Source organism: Cygnus olor, chromosome 8 (genome assembly GCF_009769625.2).
Source record: "Cygnus olor isolate bCygOlo1 chromosome 8, bCygOlo1.pri.v2, whole genome shotgun sequence".
Taxonomy (NCBI): Eukaryota; Metazoa; Chordata; class Aves; order Anseriformes; family Anatidae; genus Cygnus; species Cygnus olor.
In genome coordinates, this window is record NC_049176.1 from 1,321,369 (window position 1) to 1,335,352 (window position 13,984).

Sequence of the window (13,984 nt, forward strand, 5' to 3'; positions counted from 1 at the left end):
ATTTCAAGCACAACCCCTAATGTAAACTGCTTCTATTTATTTAAATAATGGATTAAGCGGAAAAGACACTAGCCAAAAACATTTCATAATGGTTACGCACATAGGTTATAACCGTTCCAGTTATATACTGAATCTCACAAAACCAACAAACAGAATACTGGTGACAAAACACACTTAATGATAAGATCTAAAAGAACAGGAAATATAGATTGCTGCTAAGCCATAGTGCTTTCATTTTAATGTATGAGGCTTATTTTGTAACTTTTTATAGTAAATTACTCTGAAATAAAAATATTTCTTCCTTACTAAATACAGCAAACGATATTTTATTGGAAAAATTCATTATATTATTTCTAAAACAGGTGAACAGCAAACAATTTCTACTACTTAAGATGTCTGCTTACCTAGCAAAGGTAACAAAATTACAGCTCTTCAGGGGGTTTAGAGCAGCTAATAACACACTAGTTGCTACATCCAGATATACTTAATCAAGCAGCATAAAAAGCAGTAACAGAAATAACTAACTTTATCTGAAAGGAAAAATAATTTAGTTGAAAATTCAATGCCTCAGAAAGTAAAATCACTCTCCAATTTCATTCCTTTTTAAAATCAATTTATAATTACATGGGAAAAGAAAGAGTCCATTTCCTGAAGGTGATCAAAAAGCAGGCTTATTAAAATTAATTTTTGTATTTGGTGAGAATGATCTATAGAGCATTAGGCATGAGTTGCAACAAACGTAGTCTTAAACTAAGTTCTATTTATGAATGCCTTTGCATACATGGCATTTAGAGCTATAGCTCACAAGAACAGGTAATTTGCATTGCGACAGCTACCAATAACAATAATTTCTGAGTAACATTAAAACTTGGGCTAAAAATTACAACAGTTTAGAAGCTACTTTACAGGGAGCTTAGCTATAAAGGGTAGTATTGCTAGTAATCTCATCAACCATCTTAATATGTCAATTATTTTGTAAGAGTCAAAGCTTTTACTTAATAAATTCTAGCATCTGATTGTGCACACAAAAAGCAACAACTTCCATTACATCTTTGGATCCAAATAGCTAGCTAGCTGAAATGTTACGATATTTGGTTTCTGTTTGGAGAAAACACTGATGGTGAGTCACGAATTTCCTTGAATCAACAGAATTTACTTGCAAAGATGCTACCAGCCATATCTTTGTGAACGCAGGGCAAGTCCCAGACAAAGAACTGTTTCCTTTCCCTTTGAAGATATGGTAAAGGCAGTGCCAGGAATCCTATCACCAGATAAAAAGTACTACAGATAGATAACACAAAATGCTGAGCCAGTCTGAACTTGCTATGCCAATTCAAATTTGTTCAAAGTCTTTTTGATTAATTTTGTGGTAGCAAACTTTGTGCTTTATTAACTCTGTCTACATAACAGTTTTATTGGTCTTTCTGCAGATTGCCCAAAGGATTTTTTTTTCCCATCCTTTCCTGTTTTTCTCCTACACCTTGAGCAGCAATACTGCATCCAAATCACGAACAACCTTTAGCTGAATAATTCAGGTTAGATTATCTTGATTTCTCAGGAACCACTGTTAGGCTTTCCTTACCTGCTGACTTCTGTACTGCAGCATTCCCAATACCAAGCTTCCGTCATCATCGTTACATGCACTGAGCCTCTTCATCAGAAGGCCTTCCAGCCTTGCCTCACCATATTATGCACGATATGCTGCAATAATACAGCATCCATGTCCAGGCAGGATAACCCCTACTGCTGTAGTACAGGACACCAGCAAGTAGAACCTTAGTTCTTAAGTACAACTTAAAGGAACTCATGTGTGATTCAAAGCAAAGGTTATTGCTCTAGTCAGGCTCTGCATTTACACCAATATCAAAACACCTGTTGAGTGGCACAAGTGTAATCTTTGAGTTAAAAACTTAATGCATTTCAGGTGTAGCACTGGGCTTCCAGCAGCTGCACTACTTTGCTCTTGATTGTAAAACATCTGTAATCTTGCAATAATTGGATAAACTCCTCATCACAAATTGTATGCTGTAACAAGTAAAAAATGAAGGGAATTCTTCAGTGCTTTTAAGAGTGTCAAACTCATGAAACTTTTCTTCTGGCATTTGTCTGAAGCTTTACATATTCTGTTTAGAAGAGGAAGAAGAGACAGAAACAACTCGTACATTGAACAATAGTAACAGCAGATCTGCTTTTATACATTTGCTTTCATTTATATTTCACCAATTTCACAGAAGTTCTAAGTGTTAACAATACAATAGTAAATCTGCATGCAAAAGTAAAACATGCTTCTATGTCATCAGTTTCATTTTGTGGAAAACAACTAAAACAGAAACTAGTTTATCACCTGTCCTGGAAGACTAAAGGAGACAGAGCTATCATTGGGGGTGGGGGGAAAGGGCTGTTCCCTCTTGGAACAAGAGGCTAAGCAAGTTTCAACACTGACAGAATTGCACTGTGAAACCTGAGGTTTATTAATACAAATATCTGTGTTCATCTTAAAAGTCACACTGACATTAGCTGATATGCACAGAAATCTGATGAAAGTACACCAGTCCGTAACACAGTAGCCACTGTACTAAGTATGTGAACAAATGTCAAAAGTAGCTGTTAGATGAGTACATTAAGTATACCAAGTACAGTAAGCTACAGTATACAGAAATACTTCCACAAGATGCTTAAAGTTGTAAGGAAATTTTCTGCTCTCAGTTCTAATGATATGATCGGGCATGGGTGTACAGAGCTTGTACACAGAAAGACAGTGGAATACCAGGCAAGAACACTGCACTTGAGGACTTGTGCCGCTTATCCGTATGATAAATCACCCTGAGTGCTCTTCTTTCCTTCCCTCAACTGTTAAAGATGATAGTTCCCAAACTTCAGGACAGAGTAATGAGAGAAGTTTCTTAAACTGTATTTGCTAATCTTGATCCTTTCTAATTTTATTGCAGTCTTTCTGAAGTCCTTCTCTGTGTATAACTACTCTATTTTTCCCCCTCCTCAAACTAACTTGCCCTTTTAATTTTCATTTTCCATGTTACAGTTTCATAGACTCCTCCACTTCTAATGAAGTCTTTCTAGAAATATTTTCAAAAAGTAGAAAAAAACACCACAGTAACAAGAAAGGCATAGAGAAATGTGGAATGCAGCACAGAGGAAGAGAAAGAAAAGCTAAAAAAAAAATGGAAGGAAAAGACATGAAGAACATTTTAAGTTGAAGTTAGTAAAGAGAGTGAATAGAGAACAGGAATCTACCATAGACCAAAACAAAGATCTGTAAGCCTGTAGTAAAGCATGATTAGAGGAAAAAAAAAAAGAGTAAATTGAATAGAATTTTCTTTTTTTCTTTTTCAACCACCATTACATGAGCAGTAGTGCAGCTTTGCTAGAAGAAAAGTCTATAAACACATTATTTTCTCTAGAAGTAGATCAACAATTGGCTAGATAATTGTTTTCCATTTTTAAATATAAAAAATCTCCCCACTGTTAAAAACAAAACAAAACCAAGAAAGAACAAGAACAAGCCAATAACATACCTGAATTAGATCAGTTGGTATGCTGTCTGTTGACTGAAACCCTGTGAAGCAATGCCTTCTTCAAGGCACATTTTTGATATATTTAATTTCATTAGGTCTTAAGGGACAGTTAACAGCAGAGGTGTGGGCTTTGGTGGTTTGTTGTTTTTGTTTTTTAAAGGCATTAATATTCTGAACAGTTGTTATGTAAGGTAAGAAAAAGACAGGAAAATAAACAATTGAAATACAATTTTCTGAATTCAGACAAGCAAATGAATCATAAAACTCTAACATATCAGTCTGCCTCAACCCACTGTGTGTCAGTGAAATTCAGGATTAAAAGTCTCCCCATTTTTAACCTTTTAACTGCTTAATGAATCATCAACATTTATGCCACTTTTTCCAGGTTATAGTATATCCACTGTGCCAGAAAGTTTCCAATGAATGGATTTTCACCTCTTACTGTTTTCCAGAATGACAAGCCATGCCATTTTATATTTGCTTTAGGTAAATGATCTAAGATCCTTTGCCAAATACAATAAAGAAGCAGTAAGTTCTGAACAGTCTGAAGCCAAAACTGGATTTAAAGTTTTGTTATTAGTTTAGAGCTAACAGTGGGAATAAAATAAGACTGGATTTCTAAAGAAGAAATCACAAAGATATCAGTCCTCAAAGACATGTGTGTATAACACCTCTAAAAGAAAGGCATCAAACAGAGATGCCAGGGGAAAATAGGGATTCTGGAGTATGGATTGATATTTCTAAAAATCATTTTGGTATTTAGTATTCAAACATTTCCGATACAAAAGTTCCAAATTCATTCCAGGGAAAAGAGGTACTGTTACCAACATAGAAGGCCTCTGCAAGAATGGAATAGCATTTAGCATTTTAGAGAACTGTGTTACAGTCCAGTGTTACAGTCCATTAATGACAACAGCCCTCTGTACAGGTTAATGTCAGGCTTTCCACACATTCTTCTGTGCCAGCTTCATTGATGCTCCTTGACTCTCCTCCAACAGAGACAATTACCTCAGCTATCAGTCAGTGATATAAAGTGCACAGATGCACCAGCAAGCTCATACATTCAGCAGAATTCAAGGGGAACTCGAGCATAAAAATATTTATTCTAAATAATAATAGGTTTGAAAGTTACTAATCATAATTTACTCTAACAACATCAGTTAAAAATACAAACTATACTGATTATTGCCTTGCCATTTCTTGGATACTTAATTCAAGAAATGCCATTTGCAAAAGGGTTTATTCTGTTCTCCCAAAACCTATGTCTGCACAGAGCATTCTGTAAAAACAGGGTTATATTATTTTCTTTGCAAGCTATCCAGACCTAACAGGAGGTTTATAAATACAAGGCAGTTCTATGACATAATCCAGTTAGAGATAATTGCACAAAAGATCATTCTTTGCTACAAAATAAGTCTCATGAATTCCCACTAAAGACTGTTGAAATGGAGATTGTTCCTTACTCCATTAACAAAATGTTCATCAGATCAGATCTGTATTTCTGGATCTTCAAAATGAACTTCACATGCAAATCAAAGTACTTACACTGTAAATATACACTTAAAACCAGAACCTACATGCAATTTCAATGGTCTTAATGAAATTACCCCCTCTTGGGTCTAATTACAAATTGAAATTGTTTTTAAAGGAACATTTTTTAATAACTATGTATAAACTCTTATCAATATCTTATATGTAGTTAACAACAACAAAAAAATCTACTCCTACACAATTGGAAATCAAGATGTTTTATATGTGATAACAGTATTTATCTTCTTAAATGGTATCTGCCTTCATGAAAAGAAAGAAAAGAAAAAAAGGAAAGGAAGGAGAGGAAGGAGAGAAAAGAATAAAGAATTACTTTTCAGTCTGCTATAGCTTTTATATTGGTGTTACAATAATATATCAGATAGCCCCAGTTTCAACTGTTTGAGACAAGGAAAATACAAAAAGTGACCAAGCAAACTAAAAAGGAAGATAGCGTATTGAGAAAGCAAAATGCATTCATTAAAAATACACATCTTTCTTCTCATTCTAAAATATAAAATGCTGCTGCTGATGGAGAGCTTGAAAAGCATAGGTTTACAATATTCTGTAAGTGTTAGCTGTTGTTCAAAACCATCCAACTTTTACTGACTCTCCAAAACTACTACCACTAGGTTGTATAGTTGCAAAAAATATTCATGCAACAGGGAGCTCCTATAGCAAGCCTAATAATGAGGGGATTAGAATAGAAAGTGAGAGCACTGGACTTTCTTTTCTGCCAACACAGTTCAAACCCCAAGCAAGAGGAGGATAAATGAGCCAGAGGGGCTTCATTCATTCTCCATCGAACAACACACCACAAAAGATCCATACATTATGCCAGGAAAATACTCAGCAAGAATGAGCAGCCTTGGAAACAGAAATTCTAGACTCAAAGTCTGGTTGAAGGTCACTGCTCTAACACTGACAAGTTCACTTGATTTGCATTTGATATATTGATACGTAAAGGATTTTCTGAGTTGTTTACAATCTTTTATTTCCTGCAAATGATGTGAAGATAGAGGCCAATATTAATCTTTTTGATTTCATAGCTAGATGGAAGAGGACTAAAAAAAATGCTTCACATTATTGAAGGAGCTACTGAAGACGTCAAACTTTTTTCTGATTTCTGTTAACTGAACTCTGTTAAATTAAAAAAAATGTGTTTGTATAAAGGAAAACAGTCAGATTCAAAGTTTCCAGTTTCCTCACCAATACTTCCCTATATATTAATAAACCTACATCAATCTGCTAGTTCAGATCATGTTTAATAGCTTCAGAAAATTCCTGTTACCTAACAGGATGATGATGAACTCATGTTTATTGATGTGCTAAAAAAAGAAAAAAAAACACTATTTCAAGACAAATCTATGCTACATTGTTTTTTTTTTTTAATTTCATAATGCTCAAATCAAATGAGATTAGACATAGTTAAGAAAGCAGCACTAATCTGATGATACTACTCTAACAAAGTGACAGGCCTATTATTAAAAATATACAGAAAAGGCTCCAACAACGACTAGATTATTTTCCTCCTTTTCAGAAACCTGTTTATATGACATTGAGAGCTCTTAGCATGGCATCTAATTATCATTCCAAACATACAATCCCTGCGAAGGATTCTACAATCCTTGCATAAGTTGGAGCTGTAATTTACTGCAGGAACTAATGCCGCACTTCTATCTTCATCTATCTTCAACACAAGTCAGGTAAGTGTCTAAACATTGGGACTATTGATTGCAATCAGCTGCTAGAGCAGAAAAAAAGTGCATTAAATTAATGGTTGCATTTAAGAATTTTAGACTTAGCAGTTTATTATTTGAATTCAGTTTATTACTGAGAGCAGCCAAAGAGGAAGACACAAAGAAGCATTTGCTTCTTTGCAAGCACTTGATCAAATGTGCTCACACACAGGAGACCTTCTTTAAGTATTCTTTAGTATTCTTTAGCCAGAGACTTGTATCTTCCCCTGGCTGATTCATGAATTAAAACCAGCTTTAGAAATACACTGCAGTTCTTCAGCAGTAGGGACTATAAAGTCCGCTATTTTTTACCAGATAATAAAATAAAATTAATAAGAAAAAAATATATGCCACTCAGAGTATCTTAAATGCTTTGCCATTCAAGGAACAAAGACAAAATTTCTCATTCCTTGAAGTCAGATTTCAAAGTCCCTAAAATGCTAGTGTCTCTGTCAATAGTACTTGCATTTTAGTTCCCCTTGTGTTGAAGCATGCTAGATGCAAGACTTGAAAAAGCGTGAACAGAGGAACGTGAGTGGATCCTAAAGGCTTTGGCATGCACAAGGACTTCACTTAAATACGGAAATTATAAAATTAATTGCACTATGAGGTCTTGCTAAGAACAACAAATGCATTTCACAGTTCTTATTACCAACTCCTTCCTTTCCTGGTAAGCATGGCACGTAGAAATAGGAATGAAATCCCCATGAACTGAAGACAGGATAAGCAAGGCGAGGACATGACATGAACTACTGCTGTAGCTACGCAAAGTTTGTGTGCATACTTAAACATTTTCTCTGGTGGTACCAGGCACTGGTGAAAAGAATGCATTGCTATCACCGAAAGGAAAACTGGAGCCGGGAGCATTCTGGTATTACACAATAATGGCGGTGAACACAAAAACAAGAAAAGGCTGAGGATCAAAACAGCAATGTTGAGAAAAGGCAAATTATGTATATAACGCTATTTTACTAGGAATTCGTGGATACTGGATTGCACTTCATCACCCTCTGGTGTTGACTGGTGCTGAGAGTTAAAATTCAGAGAAAAAAATCCATAACATTACTAAATGTGAAGCCACTCCTGATGTACATAAAGAACTGGATTCTATTCTAAAGCACCAACTGGTGCTCCAAATCCAAGAAATACAGAAACACTAGAACCCAACCATGTAATTTATTCAAACAAAGGTTTCTTGCTATTAAACCATCACTGTATTTTTGACAGTTTGGTGAAAGAGCTACTTCTTAGTATCTCTCTCTTTGCTTAAAATAAGTTGTTTACCATTAAAAGGTTTTTGCTTTCAGTTATGTATTTGGTAAAAAAAAAAATAGATCATTTTTGATGTAACATTAAAATGAAAAACTATTTAGCATGGCTCCCTTCATCATCCCTTACATAGAAATTCATGCTTGTGCCATGACTGCAACATTTTTCCAAGAGCAGAAACAAGTACAGTCATGTGAAATGAGCTCTAAGCAATACCGCTGTCAAAGTGGGAAAAACAGACAATGCACTAACATATTCCTGTATTTTTCCTCAAGCTTCTCCCTTATTTTTTCCCAATCCAGCTGTAAAGATGTGTTAAAATAAGATTAATTTTATCTTCCAAGTAATTTAGATAGATAAATTGACAAAAATGTAAAACCAATTCAAACATCTAAAAAACAAAACAAAACAATGCCCTAAACATTATACAAGAAGAAGGATTCCCTGCATTACTTAACTTGCAAGTTGTTAACACAATTATTTTTTACAATAAATGCAGATCATATACAATCTCCCTACAAACCTTTCTCTCTCAATATATTACATTATTGCAAAGAGGATTTTAATCTCATTCTTCATGGATTTTAGAAAACCTTTTATTATTACATAATACGTTTATTTTCATTCAGAGTTTTAAAAAGCATTGCTCACATAGTGAGGAGTAACTCCTACGACTTAGACCTAAGATTAAGATCTTTCTAAATTTTAATTCTACAAGAAGTTGAATAGGAAACATCTGCTAGCACTTCTAATCGTCTGTTATTAACCTGTGAGCATAACAATAACATGGTTCATAACAATAAAATGGTAATGATTAATAAAATATAAATAACAGTTCTTACCATATAAGGAGGTTATCATGTTCTATTATGTAGGCTTAAAATGTAAAAGCTTTCTGGTAAAAGACACACCTTGAGAAGCCCTGTGCCCAATCAGCAGTCAGACCTGCCTAGGAGACAGCAGCTGATGAATCATAATGATGATAATTGAGCTGTAAGTTTGTTTTTATGTTATTGGTGGTTTTGTATGTGTTTGTTTCCTAAATGAGGAAGAAGCTGTATGCTGTATTTCGTGAACTTCTTGACTTTCTTTTTTTGTTACTTTTCTACTAGATGAAAAGCGTGACAACTACTTGCCAATGATTCATTAAGAAACAAAGAAGTTCCTATTTTTCAGCTGTCACTTTTACAGGCTATTTCAAAAAATGTATTTTTTCAAAAAGAAATTTGCTTATACACTGGGAGAAAAGATTCAAAAACTAAAAAAAAAAATGATGCATTTACATCAAAGTAAAACAATGCACAAGCTCAAAACACATTCAAGCAGTACCAGAGATCAAAAGATTATTAGGGAGAGGTACACTTATCTACTCCAGGTATCACATTATAGTTTATCATGTTTTATTATTACTATTTGATTATGGTAGCCACTTACAAGGTTCAGTTAGGATCATTCCCCACTTACCTATGCTGCATGTCTGCCTTGAAATCCCTGATGCTCTCAAAAATTAGATGTATACTTACATTATTTTGCAATCCAGGTTATTTTTCCTTCAGCCACAGGTACTTATCCTAACCAGAAGGCCCTTGTACTGAGGATCTGCAGAACAGGATGAGGCAAGTGCTGCACTGCGCTGCGTGCACAGCTTTGCTGTCAGCCCTGTGCTGTGCACATCCAGTGGCTGCAGGCTAAACTTGGCCAGCTCCCTGCCACACAGGAGCCTCTAGGCAGCTCCCACTCAGTGCTGGCACTTGCACCACCTGCGTGTCCTTGGCTTTATTTAAAAGTGCAGCAACCAGTTCTCATGTGAACGTCCTTTCTGTTTGACAATAGAAATGAGAACTACAACTATTTGAGAAAATCCCGTCAGAGTTCAAAAGACCAAAACGTCAGGTGAACTTTCCATGGGCAGGATACGCCCACCGTAGTGCACCCCGATTTGAGACCTGAAACCTGTTTGATACCACACAACTCAGGGTTCCCAGTATTGGGAAGGACACGAAATTACATATACAATCCTTTTTTTCCTTTTTTTTTTTTTTTTTTAAATCTACCGTATTAGCATGGTATTTTAAGCAGTACTTTACAGAGTCTGAGTGCATTCATTTCTCGGACAATAACGAACCAGTACCTCCTGATGCCAAACAACAGGTCACTAGATTGCTTTGAGGTAAAACCTCAAGAAAGAGAGGTACGATGTCAGGAATGTTAAAATCCATGAGTTGAAGAGCAATGACTATCATTTATATAAGTAAATTAAAGTTGAGCCATGTGCATCTTGCAGGTGTAATTTCCCATGCCCAACACGTGTCACATGAGCTCTGCCAGCACAGAAATTGCCGATGTGGATTTCTGACTTGAAGTGACTGTGCAGAGGCTGTGGGGGGCTGATTTCACCATGATCTTCTGCGGATTAGCAGGACAGTCACCCCAGCTCCATTCTGTACTGCAGGAGCAGAGACCCAGAAAAAAACTGTCAAACCAAAGCCAACCCCCTACCAAATTTTTACTAGCACCATCAACTTTATTCTCTTTCTCCATAGCCCACATCTTCATGTTTCTCCTTTGTCCTTTCTTTTGTCCACCAGGTTCTGCCACTCTATTCTTATATCTTCCAGGAATTCCAAATTAATTAATTAATTAAATTAATTCCAAATTCCTCCTGCCACAGTAGTCCTATTTTATTTTAACTTAGTGTGACTATAATTTCCCCAGCCTGCCTAGAGATATCACTTCTCACACTTTCACCAAATGCTGTTCAACTGTTTTCTCATTTTGACTAGTAACCTACATCATACCACCATCTCTAGTAGGTAACTGTTGCTGAAAAATAAGATGCAAAACTGTCAGTCAAAAAAACTAAGGCCTCCATACAATAACAATTGCATGGCATTTAATACTAAATACAAAAAGCGCCCATTTCCCTGCCAAACTAGCTTTGTCACCACAAGACCTACAAAAGCAAATGACAATTTTGTAGCAATTACATTAATCATTAAACAAAGTCCACATAAATATGAATCTGAAAGAAGCAGTACTGAGCCTCTAGCCGGGTGTAACTGCCCCCCTGCAATTTTGGATAGGGGCTGTGCTAGTATTTCAGGCTTTTTCGGTCTGGTTCTCTGGATTCCACACCTTAGTGGTTGCAAACTGAAATATCTACAATAGTACTTACAACCATGTATTACAATAATTATATTTGCATTATTTCCATGGAGGGAAAAAGATTGCAAAAAAGAATAGATCTCGTTAGTAGTGATTGCTACAATTTCCAGATATCAAAGACCCTGGAAGCTGCTTGTTTTGATTTGCTGCTGTAATGACTGGTACATACTACTAATTCAAACAAATCAAGATGACCATATGTAAGTATATATCACTTCTACAAAATAAGGAAATTTGAGTTAATGAGAGACTAAACAGGAATTTCAATTTTTAAAGTGGATTTTTTTTTTCAGGTTGTTAAGTCAATGCTCACTGCCTGCCAGTATTTTGGAAATAAAATTGAAGTCCCCAAAAGAACAAAAGGAGATTATTTTACTGCAACACTAGAACCGAGGAAAATTCAGTACTGATTTAGAGTGGCAGAGCTAACTCCGCACATTCATCACAAAGCAGCCTTTGTGTCTGCACTATCTGCACAGAATAGCCTTCGATGTGCAGCTTTTTGTGTCTTCATACTGTAACTTCTGCAGAGTAGTAAGTTGTATTAACTTCAGTGACTGGCTTTATGAGATAAAAATTGGAATGAAGAATATGGAACAACAATTAAGCAATGCTTAGCTACAGACAACTCTTGCTAGTTCAACATTCTTCTGCTATAGCTGTTAAAGCAGAGAAAAAAGAATTCTGATAGAAGTGCAGAACACAAGTTTGGTGGTCTGCTTATAAGCTTGCTGCAAAATTGCAACATGGCATTCACTTATACAATATCTAAATAACTTCCAGAATAAATTTACTGTGTTTACAGATAGAAAACTTTTTTTTAAACTGTCAGTGTTGAAGCACTGATCAAGTTGTAATATTTTTGACCAGCATACAATGCTACTTCCTATGTATAACGTCATTCCAATGGAGGTTCTTGAGAAGATATTTTAATTTAATTGGTGTATGGGGATCTTTGCTGTTTCCACTTTCCTTAGATACACCTATTATCTACAATACATGGCTAAATAAGTTGTCTTGGAACTATAATAAAAGTTAGCCAGATTTCAAGTGGGCCAGTACAGGATTATAAATGTGGCGCAACTGACGATCATCATCTATTGTAAACAGCAATAGATTGGGCAAATCTACAGTTCTAGAAATATTAGTCAAGTTATGTTATATAATCACCTTCATTATACAATTCCAAGATGGAATGTAAGCAAAAGAAGGACAGAGCAGAACTCCAGACAGGTAAGGCAGAGCTGTATCTAGCTCCTGGCCCTGCTAGTGACTGGCAGACGTCTTTAAGCGAGTCACTCAGCCATTTCTCAAGTCAGTCTACCTACAACTGGAATTTTGCTATCTATCTGGTTTTACAAAACCACTTGATAATAAATAGAATATTAAAAGGCTAGAAATTACCACAATACTCACAATGGAAATATACATTTCAGGTAACTGCTGTACTATTTCTAATGTGCATAAACCCAATAACATTACAGTTTTCCAACTGAGTACAAACTTCCAGTTCCCTCTGTGTGCTTCCCATTCTGCAAGCATTCATATCCAGGCACTTAAGATGGGCCCCCAGGTGTGCTGCTTTCACAGAGGATGAGTAAGATCCTCCCGCATCGTAAGGGCACCTCTTCACTGAGCCCAAGCCATCACTTCTCTTTAGATTATGGGAACCCTTCCCATGGGATGTATTCCCTCCTATCCTAGCCTCCTCTGGAAAGACTGAAGAGACACCTGTGCCCCTATGAACTTCACCCTCAGAAGTGAAGAGCCCTAAAACAGTAGTGATTTCCTGCTTGCCATATCTTTTCATCCAAAATACCTGCAGTATCTGCAGGCAACTCTTTTACAGAACTCATGCTTTGTTAACTTCCCTGCTGTTATTCTTGTTGGAGGGTGAGCCTGAGCGTGTGCATGCACCACGAGCTGCTGAGCATCTTCTCTGCACCACTCTGACTGCACAGGGCCGGATGCCCAGTCATTACTGCCAGCATGCTTCCCTCACAGCTTGCCAAGTGGGAGTGAAAGAGTGAGCAAGACAAAGAATGTCAGTGCAGAGTCGGAAGGCTGCAGGCAGTGACTGGAGTGTTAGGCAATTCCACAGACGTACCATGGAGCCAAAGCTTCTGCGGAAGACTGAGTTGGTTATGATCCTCACTATACCTGCAAGTAAATGTGGATGGCTTGCCAAGCCATGCCATAAGTAAAAGACAAACACACAGTTAGAATTTGAGAATTGCTGGCACCCCATCCTGTGCCATTCCTTTACCTCATATTGCACGCAGTGACTTCAGTTACAAAAGTCAAATTCATACATTGTGATACAGTTCCATTAAGTTAAAATTCAAAGAGACACAGATGATTTATGAATAAACCTTGAAAATACAATTCACATCTTCTGGTTCTAAAAGTCCAGAGGGATAATTTTCTGAAAAATTCCAGTACAGTCAAATCAACATACATTTGAAATGGATCTAGTAAAAACTTGTTGAAGAAGAAAGGGAGGGAGGGAGGAAAGTATATATATAGTTCTGGGCTAGATTCCTAGACTGTGTAATATTTGTAATTAAAAGACTGACAAAAGAACATGATTTTAAATAACATTGTTGCTGCAATTACATCAGAGTCAGTATTCACATATTATGCTGAGTCAGTTGCTCATAATCACAAAGCAAAATTTCATTAAGAATAAAACTTTTCATCCTTTCAGAAGATGCCCGGCAATTCCTTGCCAGAAGTGGCACTGACTACACA

General features: G+C 36.2%; 1 protein-coding gene across 3 annotated transcripts in view; it reads right to left on the bottom strand.

Annotated features, from left to right (window-relative positions):
• The window catches only part of BCAR3 (BCAR3 adaptor protein, NSP family member), a 96,755-nt gene that overhangs the window by 77,020 nt on the left and 5,751 nt on the right, over window positions 1-13,984 (bottom strand). The window contains exon 1 of one of the 3 annotated variants that reach the window (XM_040565619.1): window positions 9,592-9,777. The exons of 1 other annotated variant lie outside the window; for it this stretch is intronic. The gene's annotated coding sequence lies outside the window, so the exon portion shown is untranslated. Of the gene's footprint in view, window positions 1-1,582; window positions 1,755-9,591; window positions 9,778-13,984 lie in introns of those variants that run through there. One more of the 3 variants, XM_040565617.1, reaches the window with a different exon arrangement.